This window comes from Stegodyphus dumicola, chromosome 8 (assembly GCF_044657685.1).
Source record: "Stegodyphus dumicola isolate Sdum_Otavi_A_Nest chromosome 8, ASM4465768v1".
NCBI lineage: Eukaryota > Metazoa > Arthropoda > Arachnida > Araneae > Eresidae > Stegodyphus > Stegodyphus dumicola.
This window is the reverse complement of record NC_140775.1, coordinates 30,085,058-30,106,583: the sequence shown is the minus strand read 5'-3', so window position 1 is coordinate 30,106,583 and position 21,526 is coordinate 30,085,058. Positions and strand designations below refer to the sequence as shown.

Genomic DNA, 21,526 nt, shown 5'->3' with positions numbered 1-21,526 from the left:
AGATACATCTATTGAAACCTGCAAGTTATTGAATGAATTGACGCTGAATTACTTTACTTTAAAATGCAAATGAATCAGAGATTCCACTGAAAAGGGAATAGTTATATTTTATTTTGTTTTTATTTTTGTTTGAAGTAACGTGACTCAAGAATAGAATGCAACAAACAAATGAACTAGTGATAATTCAGTTAGCTTTAGCTCACCTTGAATGAATCAAAGGCTTCCTTTAAAGGGAAAAATATCTGCGCGTATTATAATAGCTCAGAGTAACATCAGCAAATATCACAAAGCGAAGAAGTGGATGAAAGAATAAAAATAATATGCTTATGTGAACTCACGGTCCTGTGCAAAAATCCCTGCTTTAAAAGCTAAAGGTGAATATTCCCCAGATCTATCGAAAATTCCCTGTGGTCTATGATGTTCACGCATGCGCGACCTCCATCGACTCAGTCGAGTGTCCTCCCTCTCCGAGCGACGACCATTTCCGGAGAAGTAGGAGCAGCAAATCTTATTTTCTGATTAGCCTTTCTTGTGTTGCAGTGAAGCAGCCAATCGCTTCCTTTTCTCTTCAGTTGTGCTGTATCGCTACTCAGCCGAATTATATTTTACGCGGAATTCATAAATAGAAGAAGATATAGTTCGACAACATTTAGTTCATGATCTGCCTACGTATACGACTCCGAAATTTTCCATCCAAGAAGACCAGTCTGCGTTGGGGTGATTCCTGTGGCCGCGGTTTACAGTTTGGAGCAGCCAACCCGTGACCTTTCTGTGAACCAAAGAGAGAATTTTTATAATTGAAAAGATACTTCCCATTTTTAATTTTCGCACTATACTTTAAAATGAGCAGTTTTCTAAGAGTTTAAAATCTAAAAGCTAAACCCCATTAGAAGATTTCCGGAAATTTTGAGAGGCGATCTCAACTTTTGACACTTAAAAGGTGAGTCAGTTACGTACATTTTAAAAGTAATTTTTTCATAATTTGAACATTTAAATATCCTTAACTTTTACATATGTTAATAATAGTGACGTAATTTCTTTTTAAATGCCATAAATAATGTGTTTTAATACAGAAACTTAAGTTTCTTGGAATCAGATCTTAGAATTGCACAACAGGATAAAAAAGTTAATGATGCAAAACTCGATTAATTAGGCGTTATTTATTGAAGACTCGGTTATTTAAAAATTAGAGAGAAAAAAACTGATACATTAACTCAAAAAAAAAACAGTTGTATTTATATTTTAATTTCTAAATAATCTTATTACTGTATTTTACTATAAAAATAAATATTTATTTCATAATGAAAACATATTATTTTATTATAGAAACAGTGTGCAAAACTAGTGAATTATTGAATTCTTTACATCAAAACCACTTTATATATTTTTCATCAAATGGTAGCACGATGTATAATAATTTCACATTAAGTGCTGACAGAAAAATATCAGGTCACTCAGCATTTGATATAGTTCAGAAGTATTATTACACTGTACTATTTAGCTAAGCTACGTTGTACATTTTTCTTAAGCATTTATTTCCAATTTCGAATGCCGAAGATAAATTCTCGTGGGCTACAAGAAAAAAAAAATTAACCCGAAATGGTTTACCGGTTTTAATCGAAATTTAATTTAATTTTCGTTCTTAATCGGAAATGGTTCGGAAAAATAAAAGTTTGCTGTAATGACTAACATTTTATTTGGGTGCTTTAGTATATTTTTAGAAAACGGTATTCTTATTTGCCATTATAAGCATGTTTTCTTAAAAATGTAGAATAATAATACTAAAGCACTTTAAACATTTAATTATCCTTAACTTTTAGATATGTTAATAATGCTAACAATTCCTGTAAATTGTTAGAAATAGTAATAGTAATAACAATTATGTGAATTGTTCAGGAAAAATTCTGTTCTGTAAATTATATAATAGTAATACTAAAAATTCTTTAAATTATTCACAAACGATGAAATTACATGAAAATATTTTTGAATGTCATGATAATTTTAAAGAAAGAGTTTTAAATTATTGATCAAAAATCTACCTAAACATCATATATCAATATGATTTTAGAATTAGTATTAAAACTAAATAAATAATTTTTACCTTCTAAGTAAAGTACTAAAAACTAATGGAGGTAAAGAACATTTTTAAAAATGCAGAATATTTTTCTAATAGCTGAAATTCTTGTACGTCTATCTGTATGTATGTTTATTTGTAACTATTACTTAACTAACCGAATTCTTTTCAATGATATTACATTTATATCTTTTTTAAGAAATATATCTGTTAAAATATTCTTATTATCTTTATTACATCTCTCTTAAGAAATATTAACTTGAGGTATGAAGTCATTCCTTAAATCTATGTATATATTATTGAGCTCAGGATATTTTATTTCATTTTTCATTTAAAAACAATTATATAACATATATGTATGTGAGCGTTTGTACCTCATTATGCCCGCTTATCTTTGCAGATATCTTTAGTTAAAATTAAGCGAATTAGCGGTTGTAGTTTGACGTATATTTTAAATAAAACTTTTATCAATTTCGAGGGCGAACAGACACAGGTCCTTTTTATTCAACAACAGAAAACTGCAAAATGTTTTTGTTCTTTAAGAAAAGGGACCTTTTCCCAATATCCCAAAATGAATATTTTAATGTGGCGTTATTGATTACTTTATTGATTTAAAGTAATCAATAACACCGCATTAAAATCTTCATTTTGCTTAGTTTTATATTTAACATTGGCTTGTTTCGGTTCCGATCTGAAATATCTGTATCTATTCAAAGTGTAAGGTATTTTCTCCCTTTTCCCCACATGCCATCGTGGTGTAACTGGAAATACGCTAGACGCATATTTGGGAAGTCAGGAGCTCGAATCCTGGCAAGGACATTGCGGATTTCTTCAGTTTCCTAACATCGAAAAAATCCTAATGACTCTGCAAGTTTTACTTATATGCAAATTTTTATGCATCAGCTTGCTTGTATTCATATTTATATATCTACTCGTTCCGAATGCAGTATAAAAAACAAATATAGAAATTACGGAGGGCTTATTTAAGAAGGAATGAAATAATAAATACAGACATGTTATCAGAGGAAAAAACTAAAAAAGTTTAATGACTTTGGCAGGATTGCTAGTTCAAGTCCTAGGCCCTGGTGTTGTATTTATATAATACAATTTAGTGAGTTAATGCCTTTGATATTTATTGTTTCTATGATTTTGTTGAAGAAGGAAATAGATAAATTCAAACTTGGGAGTAGTGATATAAGATCATTCAAAATATTAACGTAATTTAATATCTTAAATTAATAACTTCATATGAAAATCATTTGTCTAGGAAACTCACGGTTGTCCATACTGTTGTTCTTACTTCTAGCAATGAAAATCTAATTAAACTCAAGCGGAAGCCAGTATCCCTTATATTTAACCTATTAAGCTATCATTTTGCATAGGGTTTGTTAAAATACCCTTGGAACACTTAAGAAACACATAAGAAGTCGAAACCGCTCAGCTTTTTTAAGGGAAACTCAAAGTCTAAGAATTTATTTTGAATCGGTGAAAGACTTTGTAGGGTTTATATTTATTTTAACTAACATTTATTTTAAGTTTAAACTATCTTTCCTGTCAAGCCTTACTTTCCCCTGGAATTGCCGCTGACAATTCAGCAAACTTCTGAATATTACGTTGAAAGATTTAACAATCTGTCGAGGCAAGCACACATGCCGAAACGCGTGGTTCTTCAATTTCTAACTAGCCATCTCGACGCTCGTGAAGCAAGAAAGCACACTTTCGAACTCGTTTCCCTTCTATTTAACTCAGATTACTTCCGCTGACAATTTGAATCCTTGCGCGTTCTACTAAAATTTACATACTCTGGCATTGGATATTCCAGGGGAAAGTAAGGCTTGACAGGAAAGATAGTTTAAACTTAAAATAAATGTTAGTTAAAATAAATATAAACCCTACAACTTAAATATATAAAGAATTGCAGAATAGCAATAAAAATATGGTTCAAAAAGGCAATGAAATGGCTGAACTGCTAGCAGTCAGTAACTTTAGCTTTTTAAGGACATTTATCAACCTAAGCATGAAAAGTTCTATGCAAAGAACACAATGCAAAGAATTATTTTATCTCTTCGGTTATACTCTAGTACAAGAAGTTAGCACATTCAGTTAGCTATTGGGAGATGCAATATAATACTCAAATCTCGACGAAGACAAGTTAATTTTCAATGCTCGGAAAAGACTAAAAGCTTTTATTATAATAAATGCATAATGTAAGCGACTCAATACCCCTTTCCCTAAACACAGCAATTACTCTCATTTTGTAATTTGTTACAATCAAATGGTTCAATAGCATCGGAATTGCTTTGAAAGCCATGTATTCCTACTTATTACAAGATTTCTATATTTTTACTTTTACATATGCTCCTTAAGTTAAGTAATAACTCTTCGAATACCTCATACATTTACATATACTGGGTGGTCATAACAAACTTCCCCGATATATGAACCCCTAGTGACCTATGCGCTCAAGCAATTGATATGAAATTTCAGATATTATTATTCGAAGGTATGCGCGCTCGAGGGTTGTGATGGTTTAAAACAATAAAGCTCTCACAGTTACAGTCTCTCAGTCACAGTTACTCTCACTGTTACAGTGTGTTTCAAAAATTCAAAATTTTTTATTGGCAATACCCACCTCTTTTTGCTCAAATCGCTCCGATTTGGGAAAAAAAAACCCAATTTTTTGCTATGAAATTGCATTTAAAACCATAAATGGCATTGGAATGATACACGCATAAAAATTACCGAGGTAAAACATTTGCAAAGAAGAAGAGCATTGCAAAGGGCCAATGACAATACAAGAGGGAACAAACATTTATATCGGAATTACAAGTGTCCAACGTACCGACCTTCGCAGACAATGAAGTATTGCATGCGAGAGATTGTTGACAAGTATGAGTAATTTTCTCCCTTCTCTCCGCATGTCTTCGTGTTGTACTTGGAAGCATATTCGACTTGCATTCCAGAGGTCCACAGTTCAAGTCCCAGTGAGGGCACTGTTCATTTTTCATGCCTCTAGCATCAAAAACCCTAATGACTGTACAAAATGACGATCATAACATTGAAAGAGGGATCTATATAACATCACGTTTTATATCTTTCAGTTTTGAAAAATTCTTCTGGATTTGATGTTTACACGTTATATTTCAGATAACACCAAAACCAGAAATCCATCGGAATGTGTTCGGAAGATCGCGATGATTACGAAACTGCAAAGTTATGGAAGATCACTTTATTTCCAAATACTGTTGCAACACTTGCCGAACACATGTGACGATGTGGGGGGCCACATGTGTTCGACATCTATACAGTGTCATAACCGACATTTCGTTACTGCTGTTATGGAGTTATGTGATTCCACAACATTGTTGTAAACCGAGGACTTGTAATGAAGTGCGTTTGCATACCTGTGGAAGTGACCTCTTTGAAGACGCTACAAGGTATTGCTCCCAATTTCTTAGCGTGCCTTCGTAGTGTAGTGGTTCTGCACGCTGGGCCGGTATTCCGCGGTTCGATTCCCGGCGAAAGCGTTGTTAATTTTTCATCTTTCCTGCTTCCAAAATACCTAATGACTCTACAGTGGCGGCCGAACTAAAAGGATGTTGGATGAGGATTCTCCACACCCAGGATTTGGCGATAGGGTTCCCTAAAAAAAAACCCAGTCCCCCTTTAAAAAGGGGAGCATATAAGGTATTTCTCCCATTTTCCTAGCGTGCCTTCGTGGTGTAATGGTTTTGCACGCTGGGGCGATATTCCAGAGGCCCGCGGTTCGATTCCCGGCGAAGGCGGTTGCTAAATTTTCATCTTTCCTTCTTCCAAAAAAATATGCCTAATTTCTCTACAACGCATAAACCGAGAACGATTGTGCTTGCAAAGGCAAACCCCAATCACTTTAACTTCGTGTAAAGGCGCCGGTGCCAGATTGCGAGGATTTTCGTTTGCCCAGTGAACGCAGTTCTTGGAGTTTACGTTCCCATACAAATGCTCTTCATCCGTCCATAATATCCGCAGCGGCCACCTGCTGTCTTCACCATATCTGATGAAACAGGTTGAGGAATGATGATGATCTGGTTCTAACTGATGTTTTATGCCGGCAGTTTTCATCATATAAGTATTGTTCCAACTCCAATTATGGCTCTTCATTGCGCTGATCAGTTTGCTCAGCGAAAAGGTGGATGTTGCTATTCGAAAATTTCGAAGTGTAACCGTACATTGTAACCGTGACAGCTCTTTTAAGTCATCATTATATAGAGCTCATACCTTTAGCTAGCAATGTCTGAAATTGCATTTCGATTGGTTGAACGGAAAGACCGCTAAGGGTTATAAATCGGGAAATTTTTACAACCAGCCCGTTTACACTCATGTATAATAATTTTGTAAATGGGTAGATGGTGACATCAACTACTTCTGAAAAATATTAAGCTCAAAATTGCTAGCTTATCCCTGTAACTCTCCATTTTAGGTTGGCTATCATTCCTTTCTGTTCTAAATTGAATATATGAATTTTTCTGGACTGAAACTTATTAATCCGTTTAAGTAATACTGAAATGCCATAAGTTCTCAATCAATTAAGTAAAGTAACCGTTAACTATAAATACCTCTGTTACTTTTGCACATTCCTTTTTTTTTTTTTTTTTTTTTTTGTTCGTCTTCTCTTGCTGCTGGCAATGTTCGCCTCTCGCTCTGATTTATTCATTGTTTCAAGACATAATAAGATACATGAAATTGTCTGGTGAATTTCCCACGCAAGATGATGTGTGATATAGAATACGTAATGAAGAATTAAGTGTCGAGAAATAAATTGCATCTTATTATATTCGGTCGCGACTCTTGCTTTTCGTTCGATATGCATCTTAGGTAACTAAGCAGTAAAGCTTCTCCAAGTTATAGCAACGAAAAGTTGTAGCTTTACTCTTTCAGTTATTCATCAGTCGGACTACGTTTACTTGCATATCTTCTGCAGAGCTTAGAGACATGTTTTTCATAAATTTCTGATGATTCACAATAGCAACAGTCTGTTCATCCTGTAAAATGCTACCAAAGATAAAAAGTAACTATGATAGTTACCTTCACTTTTTTATGATAGTTACCTTCACTATGATAGTTACCTTCACTCCATTTCATAACCTAGTCTATTACATAGAGTTCAGAAAGACGTAGATTAAGATTCAAGAAACCAGTCTTAACAGTTTAGTCCTATCAACAAAGTTACTACCAACAAAACAAACTGCAATACGACAGCACTCTTGTTACTGTTGACAGAGGATGAGGAGCATCTGCAATTTACCATAAATTAGTCGGCTTTAAACTCTGTCTCTATAGAGTAGGAAAGCGCTGTAAGGGAGCCAAACGACTGTAGTAGATGAGTAAACGCGAGTAAGTGTATTGAAACTGTACTATTTCCATTGTTCATCTGACAGCAGGTTTATAATGATTTAGGCTTTAGGTCATAGCACTTAGGTTACTAAGAATATGTTCATAATAAAAAGCAAAAGAATATAGTAACAGGCTACAGTAATATAGATAGGCAATAAAATACAAAAGAATTCACACAACATATTACAATATGTTAAGTGCACATGCACAGTTAATACGCAAAGTGCACATGCAAAGTTAATACGCATAGTGCACATGCACATTTAATACGTATGGCTGAATTAACAAATTCTTGATTATACGTAAAGGGGTAAATTTGTATGGGACAAATTCAGAAAAGTTAATATTAGGACAATGAAACATCAGTTCTTATGTCCGTGAACCAACTCACAACAGTTTCTATGTCTTTTGTGCTATAGAGATTCTACAGTACTATGAATAAAATGCCCATTAAAATATTATTCGTTCAGTAAACATTGTTGGGCTATTGAACAAATGCCTTAGTAAATATATATGCCCTGGGTTATTTTATTATGCAGCGCAGCACAATTCTTCTCTGTGCGCGAAGAACACATGCATTATCTTGCAAATGTTTTGTACCAAGCGACGTATCTGAATGTTTGCGAATTGTTGTTTAGAAATTTTACAGGCAGCCATTCAGTTATTTGGCAGTTTGTTAAGCAGTGTTCTGGGAAACCTACCTAGCCACATACGCAACGATCAGTGTTTGAAATCCCAGATCTGCAGAAATATGTCGGGAAGGAATACGACAGCAGTATGAATCAACGTATAAATTAAAAGGTCTCTGTGACTTATTAATATAAAGAGAGATTTCTGTCATACGTTATGCAGTATGCAGGCATCCCGATTGTATTTGAAATTGAGAATGGTCTATTCTGTTACGAAACAATTCTGTTCTGAACAGTTGCTATCCTAAATACTTAACAATTGCCAAGAATGTTGATATATAGTTTCGAGTTCGTGATTTATGGTAAAGTAACAAAAACGCCAAGACGCATCCATTTAAACATCAATATATTGTTGCATGCGTACGGGTTCGTAATGGATTGAATGCACAAAGAACCGATGATAGGTTGATAAAATTTATTTTTCCAAAAGTAACACTTTACAATTTTAGTACTTTCCAAAAAAGAACTCGAAGAGTTCTTTTTACTATCACAGAGCACTACCAGTAGTTACACATCAAACTACTAAGAAACACAACGTAATGCAAAGTGCATCTAAAAGGCAAAACTCTCACAGATACCTCAATACTCTGAGGTCAGCTGTGAATTAACAACTTTGAACAGATGCTGTCTCCTGGCTTATATAATTTTGACCCGGTCTCCGAAATCTCTAATATCTTATTTTTCTTGAAACATATAAGGACCAGATACGATTATAGTTACATGTAGAGATCAATAATACTTTTACGGTTTTACGAAGACAGGGCCTTAATGTCGCCAAATTTGGCGACAAAAATTATCTGTCAAATCCATCGCCAAATCGCGATATCTTATAAAGTATTCCGCTCCTGCTTTCCTAGCGTGCCTTCGTGGTGTAGTGGTTCTGCACACTGGGCCGGTATTCCAGAAGTCCGAGGTTTGATTCCCAGGGAAGGCGTTGTTAATTTTTCATTTCTCCGGCTTCCAAAAAATACCTAATGTCTGTATGATCTGGCTAATTTAGTGAGATAGTCATTTACCTCAGTGTTAAATCGACTTGCACCTGTAATCTTATTTTTCCGGCAGAGCGTCGTCTCTTCAGACTTTTCATATTACATTATGTAAAATACGGTACTATTTAACATTTAACTTTACTAAAATTAACCATTTAAGATTTAATTTTACTGAAATTACTTAACTAATTACTTAACCCTCTCGGCGGCCAGGGTTTTCGCTAAGAAAGCACAAATTTCCCAAAACTACTATGAGACCAAATTATAATTTTGATTTTAATGCAAAAACTCTCCTGGTATCTCATACCTGAATTTGTTCTGTTTTGATATATTGCCTTAATTTCGTTGACATATCTTAATATGCACGTATATATACGTTCTTACAGATATCACAATAAATATTCTAGGCCGTATACATACGGCCTTGCCGCTTAGAGGGTTTTAACCATTTGACTTCACTAAAATTAACCATTTAACAATTAATTTTACTAAAATTACTTAACTAATTACTTAACTAATTACTTAAACATTTAACTTTACTAAAATTGCTTAACTAATTACTTAACCATTTAACTTTACTAAAATTACTTAACTAATTACTTAAACGTTTAACATTTAACTTTACTAAAATGATTTGCATGTATACAAAATTCGTAACAATATTATTATAGAAGCTGCTTCGAAATTAAGAGGTAGCGTAGCGCAGTAAAAGCATTTGGGAAATTATCAGTCACTTCAAACATATCCATCAGACTGGACGGACGTGAAGCGTGGTCCATCACCAGAAATAATTCTTCAACCGTCTGGCAGACGAGAAACAACGGGTGACACATCAATCGAAACGACACATCACATACCCGAAAGTAATGTGTGGTTTGCGTGCAAATAGCTTTGCCATAATAATGCCGGCACAGACATTTTCTAAGTGAGCAGAGAAAAGAGAGAATATTTTATCAAGCTTCTCCTAGGTCAAGCTTTCTTACATTTTTGGAGCTTTCAGTGTTATTCATTGTATTTATACTGTCCTCTTTCCATGTCTTCACGATAATGTTTACGGTTTCGGTATGTCTAGTTTATATATGTTATATGCCAGTTAGAGCTTTATATATTTCCTTGTGAAACAAAACTGAGTTCAACTTGTTAATTAATATAAATAGGAGATACTGATGTTTATCTTCAAAATTTTCACATTTACAAATTATTTATATTAGCAATAACAAAATAAGCTAAGTACTAAACTGACTGTCTTATGTTTAGGAACAAAAATAAAGTAATTTCAATTTGAAGACAGTCTTTTGGGTAAGTCGTTCGAGTCTTAAGCGTTAAAGCTCTCACAGAATTTAGCTAAAATTTCCATCAGCAGGTCACACAAAATCCAAAGAACAAGAAAGCTGGGTATTAAACGTAATACATCGAAGTTTAAAATCGGTTTAATTAACTCTTGCTTTCTTCTTTCATAATTTTTATTTATTGAGCATTTTCAAATGACCTGTGTTAGTACTAACGAAATAAATTAATAATCTAACTGACTGCCTTATATTTAAGAAAAAAAATTAAGTCATTTCAGTTTGATGACTTTTAACGCATTTGTTTGAACCGCATCTAGAAAATCTAATTCTTCAACGGAAGATATTTTTTGCATAATTTTAGCTGCAGAAAAATTGAAAGTATAATTTTCTGACTAACACTATTAGGCTACAGAGGATTTATGTTTATTTTTTCCCCTAACATATGTTTCATCTTCTTTAGCGTGAAATTTTCAGGCTTTCTTAGTTTGACCACACTGGCAAGGAATCTGTATATACCTCAGATCATATGCGGAATAGAGTCTTCAGGTACGGAACTGCGAGTTTTATTTTCAGAACAGAAAACGACCTGAAAGTTGAATTTCTATAAAATACGTGCAATTTTATATATAATATATGGAAAGAAAAGATTGACAATAGAATTTCAAAATTTTTGTAATTTTGCTGTTGAGCTGTACATGGCGTTAAGTGAGAAAAAATTATGCTGAATAATAAAGCTAAAAAAAGAAAAGAAATTGGTTAGCAGGAGAGAGTGCAACAGTAGACTGCGAGTTCAGCGACAGCGTGGAAAAACCTTAACAAAGCCTTTAGGGCGTCAGTTAAAATTGGAGCCCTTAAAACTTTTTTTAAGCACCTCTCGACTCATCGCTTTCTAAGCACCTACGCCGCAAACTTCAAGAGCAAAATCACAAAATATTTCAAAACAGCATTCCATTTATATTTTAAAGTATATAATATAAAATAATATAAAAATAACGATATAAAAATAATAATATAAAAAATATAAATCTTCCATGCTGATTAATCGTCAGGCAGAGAACATAAACATTTCATATAAACTTTCTTGTCGGATGTTTTCAATATATCGAGCTAAAATATGTCAGGTGTTATTGTTGTTGCTAATGCTCACTTGTCAGTGTAGCCCACGAAATTCCTCATTGCAAGGAGTGCAAGTTTACGCCTGTTGTTGGCAACAGCCTTGAACACCTTACAGGGTCAGTGCGATTTAGCTCAGCTCCGCCCCCACTTTTGATGGAGAGCTCTCTGAGGGGACGGGCCAGGGGGTCTCTCACTCCTCTTTTCCTACCAGCAAACCTCTCGACTAATTCGCCGCATATTTAGAGTGCCCCCATGCCGCACGGATACTATACATTTACAAACATCCATGCCTTCTCCAGGATTCGAACCCTGGCTCTTCGGCACGGCAGTTTGCGACACTAACCACTATACCAGTTGGACGGTCTAGCTTCATGTGACAAAACCAGCTTATAAATTCAATATATTGCGATATATTTCAATATATTTCATATATATAAGTTTCGCTACTCGCATTCAGCGATATTATATAGTAATGTGATCGGTCACTCATTGGACGTAATGAGAACATTTTCTAATATTCTACATATCTGACAAAAAAGATCAAACGTATTTTTAAGAGTCACGTACCCTGTGAAAAAATGCAGTAACACCAGAAAATCTCTGAAATTGTCAAAATTAAGAGTGGTGTTTACAAAGTTGGCAGAAAGCAGTAAGTGTCAGACTAACAATTTATTACATTCCATTTTTTCTTCTTTTACTCAATCTGCCAGCAGAGAAAAGTTAAGATTACTCTTCCTTTACGGTTAAATTGAAGCTCTAGAGCCAACATGTAATGCAGACATTCATATTTTATTCAGCGCTTCACTACCGCTTTAACTGATCTCAAAAAGAAGTGTTTGAAAGTACGGCTGAGCAGCCGTTTGATTCCATTTTATGTGACATTTGATTTTCTGAAGTTCTTTTCTCTCTTTATATTGTAAGGTATTTTATTTTAATTAATCATTCATTATAATGTAAGCTTAAAAAAACGGAAAAGGTTTTTGTGTATTTAAGCTGAGGGTTTTTTATGTTAAGTTGAGGGAGCCTCTGAGAGCCGAATTTCGCTCATGTTTTCTGTCGCCAGTTCTGCTTATAGTCGTATTCTGGCATTAGCGTCTTGCAGCCGCTGCTTTAAAATATGTGCAGGTAAAATTTTGAGCCAGCTTGAATAATCTGTTTTATGTAGTCTTAGACTACATTATTAAAGTTTGAATTTGTTATGTTAATTTACGCACCAAAAAGTATTCCATATTTCCATATTTTTTGCAGAATTTAAAGAACTGTTTTATTCAGAGTTATGCGTGGCTACAGAACAATTAGGTATGAAGCCTCTTTCGAAATTTCGAGATTCCCTCCAATTGATTTTCGTGCTTTACATGGCAAAGTGTTTAAAAATACCATCAGCAAACGTACGTTCGATACCAAGGTTTTGTGTGAGGAATTTCGTCATCCTTCTGATCGTTTCCCAATTCAATCTGTAATTTATGACAAATCCGTCGAAGACAATTTCCCATCTGTGTGTTGCATAACACCGCCGTCCATCTGCTGTCCATCTGTGTGTGACGGCAGTAAAATTAGTAATCAAGTTGGACTAACTTATGTCGTTTTTCATCATGGTTCTGAACTGGAACACAAACTCTTTAGAATTCCCAATAAATATTGTTTTTTCCAAGCCGAATTACTGTGCATTAGTGATTTAATTAAGTGTGTGTGTAAGTATTAAGTAGTAACGTTTCCATTTGTACTGATTCTCTTTCATCCTCAACTTCTCCAATAAATATCTTCTCCAGTAATAAATTAGTTATCACTTTTCATGCGAATCTTAATAATAAAAGTACTGATGTCATCTTTTCTCATGCACGTGGCCATACCGGCATTCTAAGAAATAGAAGGGCTGATTAGTTGGCAAAATAACCTATAAACCTTCAATTTTTGAAGCAATTTTTGAAACTACTAAATTTGAAACTACTGAATTTCTAACTGGGACGGTAATTCTACTCCTATCTGACGACATTTGTGAGATTTAATACAGATTTGTGTTCTTGTATCTTCGGGGGAGTGCAAAATATTAAACATTTGTTATTATACTGCTCAAATTTTAGGGAAGGAAGAAAAGAGTTCATTCCTCAGTTAAACTCTTTAAACATTAAGTTTCTTCCCCTTATCCATGTGTTTTTTTAGCATAAAATGACAATCTCGTTTTGCTGTATATTTATATATTACATTTCATCTAAGAAATTGTATTTTCATCTTATTCTGTGTTGTGTATTGTGTTTTTTTTAACTTACCTCTGTAAGCCATGTGTAATGCCATCTAGTGCACTAGGAGCTTAAATATTCTTCAAATAAAAGAATGTAAAGAGATAAATCAAAATTTGCCTTACTATTATTATGATAATTAAGTATATTCTTTATCATGCAATTACAATATGAATAATATACTTTACCTGATAAAGATAAAACACCAAAATATTCATATCTTGTAATCAAACATAGTTTACATTTTCATGCGATTCTTTCTTGCAAATTTGAAAATGTCTCAGCTTTTATTTGATCACGTTAAATTTGCAAACTAACCATTTCATTTCAATCGGAAATGTAGTAATTTGTGCTATGGTTTAAAAAAAATCTCAGTATGTGGAAACATTGTCTCCTGTCTCGCTTTTGATGGCCTTAGATTATACTTTCGAAATTATTTAGAAATGTTAGGTGTAGCTTAGTCAACGATCAACGATGGTTTTTGTGAAGTCTGGACTTCTGTCCTCTGTTTTTGTTTTATCAATGCATATAAAGTTTAATTAAACCTTGCCATTAGTTATTTATTTTTTGTAGTCCATGTGTGGTAAAAATGTATATTTTAGAGTTTAAGTCAGCTTATCAGTTCTCTGTCATAATCTGGAATTCTGTATTTCATCCATAAATAAGTTTTTTTGTTAAAACTTAACACTCTTTATTTTACATCTACAAATCCCAGGAGCCTGAAACGTTACTTGACAGGTGACCTTCAAGTTGTAACAGAAATTTGGGGCGTAATTGAATCATGATAAGTAATTCAAACATAATTTACCTAAATGTTCCTTACATTTTTTTGGGTGAGTCTTCACCATTAAATTAACTAAACTCTACAAGCAAATAGACACAGACATCAGTTTAAATTTATTCCGCTAACCAGTTTGGAGGGATAAACTAAATGTCTGTGCTTTCCCTCAGAATTCCATCCGAGGCTGGAAGCTTAGCAGATAGCAAGGCTCGGCGATACTTAATATGCTTACTTGGATGCTCAACAACACACCGGTACGAACAGCTACTAAAAACCTGGAACTTATTAACGAAGCCTACCGTTAGGTAGAGGTTATTTGCTAAGTGACAAACTGGACGACAGGCAGCCGGCGTTAATACCAAATTCTCAGTCTGTTAGAGACTATTCCTTTAACTTTTCATTAAACTGCTTTCCAGTCAAATCCTCATAAATTTCAGAATGTGCGAGCTACGTTGACAAATATGGATGTAAATTATTAGAGAAACTGAAACATAACGTCATAAAGGTCCTCCAGATTGGTGCAGAATGTGCTATTCTGCACCCAAGTGTACTATTCGGGAATTCCGCCAATCTTTAGAATGAGGTTTGAAAAATCAAAAATACGGAACCTACAATATCTAACATATTGAAAATACTGCCGGGGATTTACGATACACTTTACTATTATTTGATATAAAACATTTCTATGCATAAAATTCATAAATCATCTCTATAAATTATTTCTATAAATTATTTCTATGAATTTTGACGGATCTCATATTTTATACTTAACTAATCATTTCTGCAAATTTTGGATTATAATTTTCTTAAATGCACCTTCCTGAGTTTGAGAATCATTTCTCAGTTTCCCTATGTCTTTGAAATTTAAAATAAACGTGGTAGATGTTTATATGCAATAAAAATTGCTTTTGATAAAAATACTTTTATCTGATAATAATCATATTAAAATTAATTTTCGTAAAAACATATGCATTTTATACATATTCTACGAAGAACTAATTTCTTCTACAATACACAATTTTAGGCAGTAAATTATTTCAAAGTATCGGAATAGCTCTTTAAATGAACTTTGGTTGAAAACCTTTTAAAAGGAAATAAATGTCAAAAAGGTGAAGTCATTTCAGTTTAATTTAGAATACGAACCAGCTCGTGGAAACCGTTTAAATTTCATTACTGTTCTCAGGAACAGAAAAAATATCTTCCATACATAAACTGACATTAAGAAATATAGAAAAGGGGATGACTATTATTCCCGGCGTTGAATACAAAAATAACGAATTTTCACCCATCACTTAAAAATTCTAGTTTCTCTTTATATTTCTCTTAAAATGCTTTTCAAAGCAATCCCCAAACTTTTAAATGGAATGTTAACTGATATAAGAAATTTGAGCAACAAGAAAGGTCCATATGTTTTACACAACGTTTTACACATTTTATTAAAGTAGAAAGGTATTAAAGTAGTTATAAAGCTGCAGTAACACACTAATTTGCGTACTTTTAAGTTTGCTCTTGAAAGCGAAAGGGAACATATTTAATATGAATTTTCTTCTTGTACAGCGTAAATAATTGAATAAAAAATGCAAACATAAGAATAAAATAGAAAAATCTGAAAGCTTTTAGATTTTTCATTAAGCCCAAATGGGTGTTTTTAAGGCTTCGTGTGTTACCTTTATTAATTAAATATTATGTTCTTCGAACTTAAACCAAATAAAACTCAATTCAAGAGCAATATCACAAAATATTTAAAAGCAACATATCTTTAGAATTTCCGATACACAGTCTTGAGTGCTGGGGATAAAAAAGTTTTTTTTTTTCGTACTGTGTTGTCATTGCTCGCTTTGAAATCGTTGAAATTGTTAATCGAAAATTCGTTAAAAATTTACAAAATACGAAATATATACTAAAACAAAGTTCAAAATTCGAAATTTCAGGTACCCATGCTCTGATAGAGTTAATCAAAAATTTGATTATGTTATTTTGTTATGATTACGTAATTATGTTATTCAAAAATTTGATGGCTCTAGGTACGTTTGGTTTTTCACAGTCCGAGAAACGTACATATATTCATGCAAAGTCTTCTTTATTTAATTTCCTTAAATATAACGCAGGAGGATAAAATTTAATTAGAACATTTTGAAAAGTGATTAAACGCAAAATGCCGTCTCGAGAATAATAGCTCTTCTGGGCTAACGCTCCTTTAAGCTAAAAATATATAAAGGGAAAAAAAGACACTAAACTGGAAAAACATAGACAGACTCGAATAAATTATAAGTAAATTGTAGACATATGAAACGTGAAGAAAAGGCCAATCTCCTCAAAGAAATGCACCAGCAAACTTCGCATATTTCCATTTCATTTTACTTTCAGAGGACTACTTTTCTTTTCACTGAAAAGTTATCCAAAATGCAAATGTTTCTGAAATAGGCACGAAATGAGAATGCCAAGTTATAGAAATAGAAATTTAAATAATAACAAAAATAATTATAAAATTACAAAAATATATGGGAAGAGGAGTACTTACTTTCCTTACTTTTTGTCTATAGCTGATTAATTGTCAGCAGCATTTTACGCGGATATAATATTGGAATTATTTTATTTTAAAATAAAATATGTGATACTGTAATATATATATATGTGTGTGTGTTTATATATATGTACAAATATAGAAACATGTATGCGTGTGCTACATTTTAGAGTTTGATGGATTGCAATTTAAAACAGCATTCACAGCCGATTGGACACATTTTATTTTTGAATAAAATAATTCTTGGGAAGCTAATTTTTAACTTGAATTATATAGGCCAAAGAAGCAATTTGCGTCCTCGTTCTTGTTCGCGAGAGCATTTTCACATCATTATGAAGAAACTGATAAAAGAGAGTTAAGCTGCCGCATGTCCTCAGAACATCAAGCAAAAGCAAGAATGCGACGTATCTAAATTTGATGTTGGACGAACGTTTTGAGCAGAAAAATTTAGTTTCAGTTTAGATCAAGTACTTACTTGTTAATATGAAGTTTTGGTTACAAAATTAGAAATCATTTTTTGGCTGAAGTGCAATGTAAGGACATGCATCATTAGCGTTATTCTATGGAGATTTCCGGTTATGTTTTTACCACCAATCCTCGAATTCCATATCACAGATTATGTTCTTACTGCATTAATATAATATTAACAAGACATAGTGCACAATAAAAATTAAGCTTTATTTAGGAACATCGCGCACACTGCCCGACAGCCTGCCTGTTTCGCTCTGCTCGCTACTCGTAAGAAATTTCTCCTCTAGCGTTGCCACACTTATCGGAGGGCGCAAGGCGCGCTCCTTATCGCCATCACCACAGAGTTTCCCCCCAGTTCCTTTAATGACTATTCAAAGGAACGACATAGGTTATGAAATTATCTTAGAGGATCCGTACTGTCGGGTATTTTTTACATGATTACAAAATTAGAATATAAAATTAGAAAAGATCAAAATGCAATTCAATATATAACAAGGTATTGATACATATAATAAACATGAAATAACAAGAAATATGTTAAGATATGAATTTAAAAAAATGTTTTAAATTGTTATGTAAGAAGCAAGTTTCTTAGGGAAGTGAACATGTCTTCCCGATCTGGTGACAGTTTGTGTCTTAGAGAGTTCGTTTGCAGATTTATTCTGCTGAACTGTCTTTAAGTCTTTATTTGTTTTCAGTTCAGGCAAATTAGAGTCCGAAAGCAAATAAGCTGGTTTCACACGGTCTATAGACACAGTAGATTTCAGACCGTTAATATCAATTGTGAAAGTTTTGTCCGTTCTAGAAAGGACTTTATGCGGACCTGTGTATGGTTGGCACAGAGGTGGCTTTACTCGATCGACACGTAAGTATACATGCGTACACGACTTTAAGGTAGCACTTACGTAACATTTTTATTGGCAATGTGCAGATGTTGCTATTGGATTCAACTGTTGCATTCTATGCCGAAGATTCGTGATAAATTGTGTGTCATACGGAGATATCTTAGATGACGTTATCATATCACTAGGCAGCTTGAGAGTTGTGCCGTACACCAGTTCAGCACAAGATGACTGTAGATCTTCCTTTACGGCTGTCCGAATACCAAGCATAACAACTGGTAGTGTTTCAGTCCAGTTATTGGTCTCGTGAGCCTTGAGAGAAGATTTTAAATATCGATGAAATCGTTCAACAATGCCGTTGGACATTGGATGATAGGCTGTTGTTGTGATTCTGTTCGTACCCAAAATGCGCGTGAATTCTGCAAAAAGTGCGGATCTCATTTGAGAACCTTGGTCTGTTGTTATGATCGATGGGCAGCCAAAACGAGATATCCAACAGTTGAAGATGGCTCTGCAAATGGTTTCCGTTTTCATATCCGGGATGGGAATGGCTTCAGGCCATCTGGAGAATCTATCTATTAGAGTCAAAAGGTACACGTTGCCTTCTGATGGAGGTAACGGTCCGACGATATCCATATGGATTTCTGAAAAACGTGCATCAGGAAGAGAGAATGTGCCCAGTGGTGCTTTAGTATGCCTAGTAATTTTCGATTTTTGGCAAGATTCACAGGATTTCACCCAATTTTTGATATGACGTTTCATATCGGGCCATACATAACGAGAACAAATAAGCTTCGTAGTAGCTGCAATTCCTGGATGTGACAGATTATGCAGATGATTAAAGATGAGTCTACGAAAGGAATTCGGAACAAGTGGACGAGGAATGTCTGTTGATATGTCACAAAGAATATTACCATCAGAATATTGGCACGGTTTAAATTCCAGTTTCAAAGATGATGTGTTGTTTTTGAGAAGGTCTTGTAACTCCGGATCATGCCGTTGAGCTTCCGAAAATTTTTTTAAATCCAAAAATGGAGATTTTGTTATGGAATCAATTTCGATTCTTGAAAGAGCATCAGCAACGACGTTTTTTGAACCTTGCACATGCCTAATATCAGTAGAGTACTGAGAAATAAAATCTAAATGGCGCAATTGTCGAGGTGAACATTTATGAGGGTTCTGTTTAAAAGCGTATATTAACGGTTTTTGATCCGTATAAATTATAAAATTTCTGCCCTCTAACATGTGTCGGAATTTCTTAATTGCAGAATAAATAGAAAATAATTCCCTATCGTACGCGGACCATTTCTGTTGACTTTTACTGAATTTCATAGAGAAAAATGCTATAGGTTCCCATGTTTGTTGAGACAACTGCATAAGTGTGCCGCCGATTGCGACGTCTGAGGCATCTACCCAGATGCTTAGCTGGGCTCCGGGAATAGGGTGTCTCAAAAGGGTAGCCTGAGCAATGGCATTTTTGGCAGCAATAAAGGCTTGTTCAGCATTCTCGTTCCAATTTAATTGTGGGGATGAATCCTGAACACGAGAACGAGATTTCTTTTTATTAATATAGCCTTCTAACAATTTTATTAAAGGAGAAAGAATATGTGCTGCTTTAGGTATGAAACATCTATAAAAGTTAAACATGCCTAAAAATCGGCGAAGCTGAGTGAGAGTGGTAGGTTGAGGAAAATCTAAAATACATTTGACTTTGTCAGGAAGAGGTTCAATTCCGTTTTCACTAAGGTGAAAACCTAAGAAATCAATAGATGTTTGACCAAAGATGCATTTTGAAACATTTATGCAAAGTCCATATTCCTGAAGTTTGGAAAATAAAGCTTTCAAATGCCTGCAATGTTCCTCAGAATCTTTAGAGGATATGAGCAAGCCATCGACAAAAGCGTAAACGCCTTCTAAATCCCGCGTGACTTCATCTATAAAACGTTGAAAAGTCGCAGATGCATTGCATAAGCCGAATTGCATACGGATACTTTCGAATAAACCGAATGGTGTGCATATGGCGGTTTTGTGGATGTCGGCTGGGTTAATTGGTATTTGATGGTATGCCTTAATCAGGTCGACATGACTAAAAATTTTAGTACCGTGCAATGCAGCAGTAAAATCGGCTAAACATGGAATAGGGTATTTGTCTTTTATTGTTTGAGCGTTCAATGCTCGATAATCTCCTACAGGTCTCCATTCCAGACTTCCCTTTTTTGGAACCATGTGAAGTGGGGATGCATAATTGCTGCTCGAAGGTCTCAAATGCCTTAATTGCATCATAGTTTGAAATTCTTGTTTTGCTATTTTTAAGCGATCTGGAGCTAACCGACGAGGTTTTGCAACCACAGGTGGACCTTTAGTTATGATATAATGAACGGTGTTATGTTTAACAGGTTGGTTAGGATCTGGTAATCTAGTAACTGAAGGAAATTCTTTTAAAATTTTGTGATATGGTGTATCACTAAATACAGTTTTTACTGAATAAATGCTTGCATTTTTCACGCAACCGACGGTTTTAAAATGCGTTTTTAAATCTTTGAGACATTTGTTTCTGAGATCAGGGACCAATTCAAAGAAATGGAGAAAATCTGCTCCAAGAATGGGTGTACTAACATTTGCTATAAGAAAAGTCCATGTAAACTGTCGTCTTAATTTGAAATCCAAAGAAAGTGTTTTTTGACCATAAACATGAATAGTAGAAGAATTAGCAGCGAAAAGTGTTTGTTGGGACGAATTCCGTTTTTGAGAATTATTTGCTGGAAGTAAGGACACGTCAGAGCCGGTATCGACCAAGAATGAAAGGTTTGTTCTACGGTCACGAACGAACAGGCGACGTGAAACTTGAGGCAAAGAATAAGTCGCCTCTATTCTTTGCTGGTTTCGTTTCCCTGCCATGAACAAGGTTTTGTACATTTGTCATCTCTACACTTTTTCCCAAAACGTCTATGATACCAGCAAACAGAAAAATCTCTCCTTTTGGAATTGCTTCTTTCCTTATTGCGATCTCCGCGATTTGGCGAGCGACCACGAGAAAGAGAAATGCGATCAATACGTTTGTTTAATTTTTCTATTTGTTTAAATAATTTATGCTCAAGAGACTGATCGACTGTGCGAGAAACGGCACAAGTCCCTGGGGTT

At 34.2% G+C, this 21,526-nt stretch overlaps 1 protein-coding gene across 5 annotated transcripts in view; it reads left to right on the top strand.

Moving 5' to 3' along the window:
* Positions 1 to 464: 464 nt before the first annotated feature.
* ChT (choline transporter) overlaps positions 465 to 21,526 on the top strand; it is a 298,521-nt gene continuing 277,459 nt past the window's right edge. For all 5 annotated transcript variants that reach the window (XM_085821703.1, XM_085821701.1, XM_085821702.1 and 2 more), the window contains exon 1: positions 465 to 940. The gene's annotated coding sequence lies outside the window, so the exon portion shown is untranslated. The remainder of the gene's footprint in view (positions 941 to 21,526) is intronic.